The following is a 6,339-nucleotide window of genomic DNA, read 5'->3' on the forward strand; positions in this document are numbered from 1 at the left end:
TTCTTTTTCATAGATATCTGCTCTTCGGTTTATCACAAATTTATTGCATCTATGCTTTAATTGTTTTTAAACATGTTCATATTTATAGTTTTACAATGCATTCTTTTCTTATGAAACATTTAAAGGATGTTTGTTAATCATTGTATGGTTTTATATGCTTGTGTTTAGAAATTATATGTTTGTTTTATAGATGTTTCAATTGTTTTAAATTTATTTAGTTGATTCTTTTTTATATGTTTAATATGTTTATAAGTATCGCTTGTTCTCCTGACGACGGCAAACTGGCTGAAACATGGCCATGTCGAGAGACTTATGTAATTGTGTTTAACACTCTGATGTACTGCTTTTTGTACAGTGAATTAAAGTTTGTGAGAATCCTGAACTTTTACGTGTCCTACTTCCTTTTTGCTGTTCATACTTGCTACATGGGTCACTGTTTCCCCTTTGTCATCTGGAAGTACAGTAAAACCTTGGATTGCAAGTAACTTAGTTTGCAAGTGTTTTAACTTGATACAAAGTCTTGCAATACAAGTACATATAGTATACACACATCACATCATCACAACTGAGCCAATGGTTCTTCTCTCTCTCTGATGCTGCAGGAGTGTAGTGACTATTCTAAACGAGCGAGGTCTTGCAGTACAAGTACGTATAGTATTTTGTATTAAAGTTTTTGGGTTGTGGAACGAATCGTTTGAGTTTGCATTATTTCTTATGGGAAAATTCACTTTGATAATACGAGTGTTTTGGATTACAAGCATGCTTCTGGAACGAATTACTGTAGTTCATGTCTTAAGGGGATGTAATCCTTTTAAATCTCCCCTTTGCCTTTCTTGTCCTGGGTGGAATCTTAATCTGGTTCTCAAGTCTTTTCAGAAATCTCATTTTGAACCCCTCAACAAAGCTACTTTGAAAGATCTTACATTGAAGTTGGTCTTCCTGGTGGCATGCTCTTCTGCCAAAAGGATCTCTGACCTTCAAGCTTTGTTCTTCAGGGATCCATTTCTTTGTTTTTCAGAGACCGGAATTACTATCTGTACAGTTCCATTTTCATGCCCAAAGTGATTTTTCCTTTCATTTTAATCAATTCTTTCATAAATAAGAGTTTGGAAAAGAGTTTCTCTCCTATATGTTTGCTGGGTCCTCCTTCAAAACATACAAGTCACTAATGATTTTCACCAATCAGATCATTTGTTTACCTTTATTTGGACGATCAAAAAATTGCTTTTTGGATCAGAGAGACCGTTTTGTCAGTGTATATGTTCTCTGATAAGCAGCCTCCTGTAGAGCTCATTCTATCAGAGTCCTCTTCACTTCATGGACGGTGTCTTGGGCTTTTTTTTCCCTTGAAGAAATCTGCAGATCAGATATGTGGTCCTCTACACACTTTTTCCAAAACATCTCTTGAATGCCTCGGCTAGAACATAAGCTGGGCTTGGGTATGTGGGTCTCTGCTTCTTCCTTGCTTCAGCTCACTTTCAAAACTGGGGCAGCTCCTGGGACATTCATGAACCTGGCTACCATAAAATCACAGAGAAAGGATGTCTGTGAGTGTGGCACCTATGAAAATCTCCTTGTGTGCCCTGCTCCAAACTTAAGACAGTCCTGCCTGTGTGTACTTGTATGCATAAATTGCCTACAGGGTTGGGAGATTTTGAAGAAGAGAAGCAACTTGACCCTTCTGTCAGTGATAAACACCTGCTGCTTGCTATCCTAAAAAGGAAGTGAGAAATGACGACAAGTTAGTTGCCAACATGAGAGCAAAGGATTAGGATTAGTAATTGGAAATGGTTTTAATAGTCACTGTATTTGTTAAAAACTGGGTCAGCATGCAGTTAATAGGTATGCAAGGGAACTAGAAAAGAACATGATACTCATTTCTATTGGAAAAGAAGGGTAGTTATTGCACACTGGCCTTTCCAGTATTTGCACCTATCACCTTACATGTTAAAATTAGTTTTGGGAGTTATTCAATAACTGCACCTATATAAAGGCACTCAAAGGGCACCTGATTAGCATATATTCTATAAAGTAAGTACCTTAGTTTTTGTTACAGAAACTAGGGGTTCGATATTCAAAGCAATTTAAACATCCAGATGAGGTTCCTGGCCCTTTGTCATTTGTCTGGGGCTATCCAGGAATATGCAGTGGCACTTATCTGGTCAGTGTTGATGAATAAAACCTCTAAACCTGAGGTTCTCAACATGAGGTATGTGTACCCTTAGAGGTACGTACTGCGTGGGTCTCCCGCCCCCCCTTCCCTGCTTAATGGCCGCTGAGGATCCCATGCCCTCTTTCCTGCCTGCCAGCTTCTGCCGAAGCTGCCATAGCCACCACTGGGGTTCCCATGCCCTCCTTCCTGCCAGCTGCCCTCTGCCAAAGTCGACCCGGAAGGCTTCCCTACGATGTCAGATCTGACAGAGGGAAGCCTTCTGGGTCAGCGAGGGATCCCAGTTCCCTCCTTCCAGGTGGGCTGCTGCTCCTTCCTGCCTTCAGGAAGGAGCAGCAGCTGGGGTGCTGGGGTGCGGGCAGCCGTTACACATGGCTGACCTGGGAACCTTCTCTCCGACATCAGATGACCACCGAAGGGAAGAACGCATGATCTCATCTTACTCCCCTGGTGGTCACTGACCCCCCCTCCTACCCCTGAAAGATGTGAATGAAACAGTACATACATTCCTGTGTGACAGCTTCAGATGTTACGGCCAGTCCTATTGGAGCAGTAAGCAGGTTCCTGGAGTAGCCTAGTGGTCAGAGATGGGTACTCCTATCCCACTCTAACCACTACACTTATAGTGGAATCTGTGATCCTTCCAAACCCCACCCCAATCCCACTGCTTACATAAAAGCTATTAGTGTAGTATACAGTTGGGTTCAGTAAGTTTGGGGTGTGTTTTGAAGGGCTCACCTTATACTATAAGTGGGTTATGGTGAGATATGTACCTGGGACCTTATATGTGAAGCTGACTGCAGTGCCCCCCTAGGGTGCCCCACTGCTCTTCTGGGATGTCTGTGTGGCCAGTCTGCTAAGAATGCTAGGCCTTCCTACATTCCAATGGCTGTTTTTTGTGCATTTTTCATTTAGACTTCTGTTTTTTTAAGGGTTTAAAAAGAGAGACGTACTGAGGGCAAAGACATCTAGGAACGTTTTTCTGGTCTAAAAATACTATTTTCTCAACTGGCCTTTTGGAATGTTTTTTTCCAAAACCACAAAATTAAACTACACTTTATGCTTCTCAATATTCATTCCTACCAGAACACCTGGCCTTGGTTACACATGCAGAACACAGCCCCTATGCAAATATAAGCCCCAAAACAAAAAATACTAATATACACAACTGAAACCCTAAGATGCCAGACACTACATGCAGTACAACACCAGAGAAATACAAAATAATTTCTTCCTGAACAGTGCAAAATATAGACAGCAGATATAAATTCTCAAAGCTGACACATTTCAATCACTAAATTGAAAATGAAATCATTTTCCCTACCTTTTGTTGTCTGGTGATTTTATTTTTCTAATTATCTTTTCCCAGGCTCTGGTTGCACTTCTTTCTATCTATGATCTTAACTGTGTTTCCAGGGCTTTCTTATCCATTTGCTATTTTTCTCTCTTTCACTTTCTGTCCTACATCCATCTGTGGCATTAACTTTTAACATTCAACTTTCTTTCATTTTTCTGTTTTGTTCTCAAAATCTATCTGCTTTTCCATGTCTTACCTTCTCTTCCCATCTATCCATGTGCACCATTTCCTCCCTCTTTCTTCTCCCCTATTTCCATCTATCCATAAGAAGCATTTCTTCTATCTCCCCTTCCATACCCATTGCTGTGCACTATCTCCTCCTCCCATCCTCTCCATCCCTGTGCACAATCACCTCCCTTTCTCCCTCTCCTGTGGTCTGACATCTCTGTTTTCCCCTTCCCCCACCTCCTATGGTTTTGCATCTTTCTCCTTCCCACAGCCTGGTATCTCTCTCCTCTCCCATGATCTGGCATCTCTCCTTCCCTACCCCTTCCCGTGATCCAACATCTCTCTTGATCCCTTCCTCCTTCCCGTGTTCTGGTACCTCTCTGCTCTCCTTGCTGCAGTCTGGCATCTCTCTCTTCCCTCTTTCCATTCCATGGTGTGGCATCTTTCTCCTTCCCCTTCCAGTGATCTGGCATCTCCCTTCCTTCCTTTCCCTCCCTCCCTTCCTCTCCATGTTCTTCCTTCTTTTTTTTTTTTTATTCAATTTCTATACCGTTCTCCCAGGGGAGCTCAGAATGGTTTACATGAATTTATTCAGGTACTCAAGCATTTTTCCCTGTCTGTCCCGGCAGACTCACAATCTACCTAATGTACCTTCTCCCTCCATTGGCCCAGTCTGGGTGCAGCAATTATCTCCTCCCTCTTTGTCACCCCCTTCCCAGTCGGCAGTGAGTGTTCACAACTCGCTGCGCTTGCAGGCTTCATACCTTCCTCTCGACCGGGTCCTGCCTTTTCAGAAACAGGATGTAGGTGGGATCCGGCAGAGAGAAAGACCTGAGGCCGACAAGAGCAGCAGATTGTGAATGGTACTGCTGCTGGAAGAAGTTCATGACACCGTCCCTCGGAGCACTCCCTTATGGGCTGTACCTGGTGCAGACTGCTTCCCCCCACCCCCCTTGTTAGACAGCCAGCAGACTGAAAGCTTCAAGGCAGCGCTGGCAGCCTGTGAGAATGGCTGCCACACCGGGGTTCTCTGTAAAAGAAGATTTCAATTTTCTAAGGAAACCAGGAAGGTGAAGGGAGGGAGGGAGGGAGATGGAAAGGAACTGGCCCTGGTCATTTAAGGTCCTAAAAATATTGGGGGAGTTTGGGCACCAGCAGAGCTGGCACCTATGTTTCTACCTTGTGCACATTTATCTCATACGTATTCATGATGATAATCCTGAAAACATGATTGACAAGATGTTTCTCCAAGGCAAGGTTGAGAAGTACTAGTGTAGAATATTAATGTTCCCCTTTTCCTGCCTGAAGCTGTTGAGTAGTACCAGCAATAAAAATATTGAGGCTAATTGCATCCCAGAGGTGGATGCAGAATGTGCATATACTGTGCTGGTCATTGTTAGAATTGTACCAGAGTTGGGCTGATATTTATAAAGTACAAATGCAGCATAAGTTGTAACCAAAGGAGAATAGATTCATGCAATGTATATGAGGTCTGGCAATTAAGTTTGCAAACTTACCTCCATGTGCTTATGTTGGCAGCATTGTACAAACAACTCGGTAAGGTACATGTGTCAAACACAAGGCCCATGGGCTGAATCCGGCCTGCCTGGCCGTTGTATGCAGCCCACGGTGACTGTGTGCCAGCTTGAACGTGATGTGGCGTTTTCCTCATTGCTGTCCCTGGGTGTTTTACCTTTTTTAAAAAAAAAAAAATAATAATAAATAATTTATATTCCGTATATCCTACAATTCTATGTGGATTACAAATTATTCAGATACTCAAGCATTTTTCCCTAACTGTCCAGGGGGGCACCCACTCTTATCTAATGTACCTGGAGCAAGGGGGATTAAGTGACTTGCCCAGGGTCACAAGGAGCAGTACGGGATTCAAACCCACAACCTCAGGGTGTTGAGGCTGTAGCTCTAACCACTGCACCACACACTCCCGTGTCCCGCACCTCATCCGAAAGCCTTCCCTCTGACTTTGCGAGAGAAAGCTTCTGGTTTAGGCGTGGGATGCGCATAGGAGCTGCCACCCACGGCTTTGTGCACAGAAACTACTGCAGCGGTGAGGAGGAGGGAGCAGGCCAGAAGGTAAACACCTGCCAGAAGGAGGTATCTAGTTGAGGCACAAGATGGAGGGAGGGGAGGGGCATGTTGGGACTCAAGAAAGAGGGAGCACAAACTTTGGACAAATGATAGGGGGGGAGGGGGCATGAACTTGGGACATAGAATGAAGGGAAGAAGAGGGGAGCATGACCCATAGAATAGAAAAATGGAGAGAGTGAGGGAAAGAGATGCTGACGTGAGGAGGGAATAGAAAGAGTTTGTGTGTCAGAGAGGGAAAGAGATGGTGCACATGAGGAGAAAGAGTAAAATTGGGCAGAGAGAGGGAGGAAGAGAGAATTATTGGACATGGTGGTGGGAAAGGAATGAGGTAGAGATGCATGGGGAAGAGAGAGATGTCAGACCACTGGAATGGGAAGGAGGGGATAGAGAGATGCCAGACCGCAGAAAGGAGAGGCTGAGAAGGAGAGCGAAGTTAGACCTTGGGAAGAGGGAGGAAAGGAGAGAGATATGCTAGAGCAAGGGAGAGGAGAGATATTCCAGGATATGGGAAGGAAAGAAGAAAGATGCCAGACCA

This window comes from Geotrypetes seraphini, chromosome 7, assembly GCF_902459505.1.
Source record: "Geotrypetes seraphini chromosome 7, aGeoSer1.1, whole genome shotgun sequence".
Taxonomy (NCBI): domain Eukaryota; kingdom Metazoa; phylum Chordata; class Amphibia; order Gymnophiona; family Dermophiidae; genus Geotrypetes; species Geotrypetes seraphini.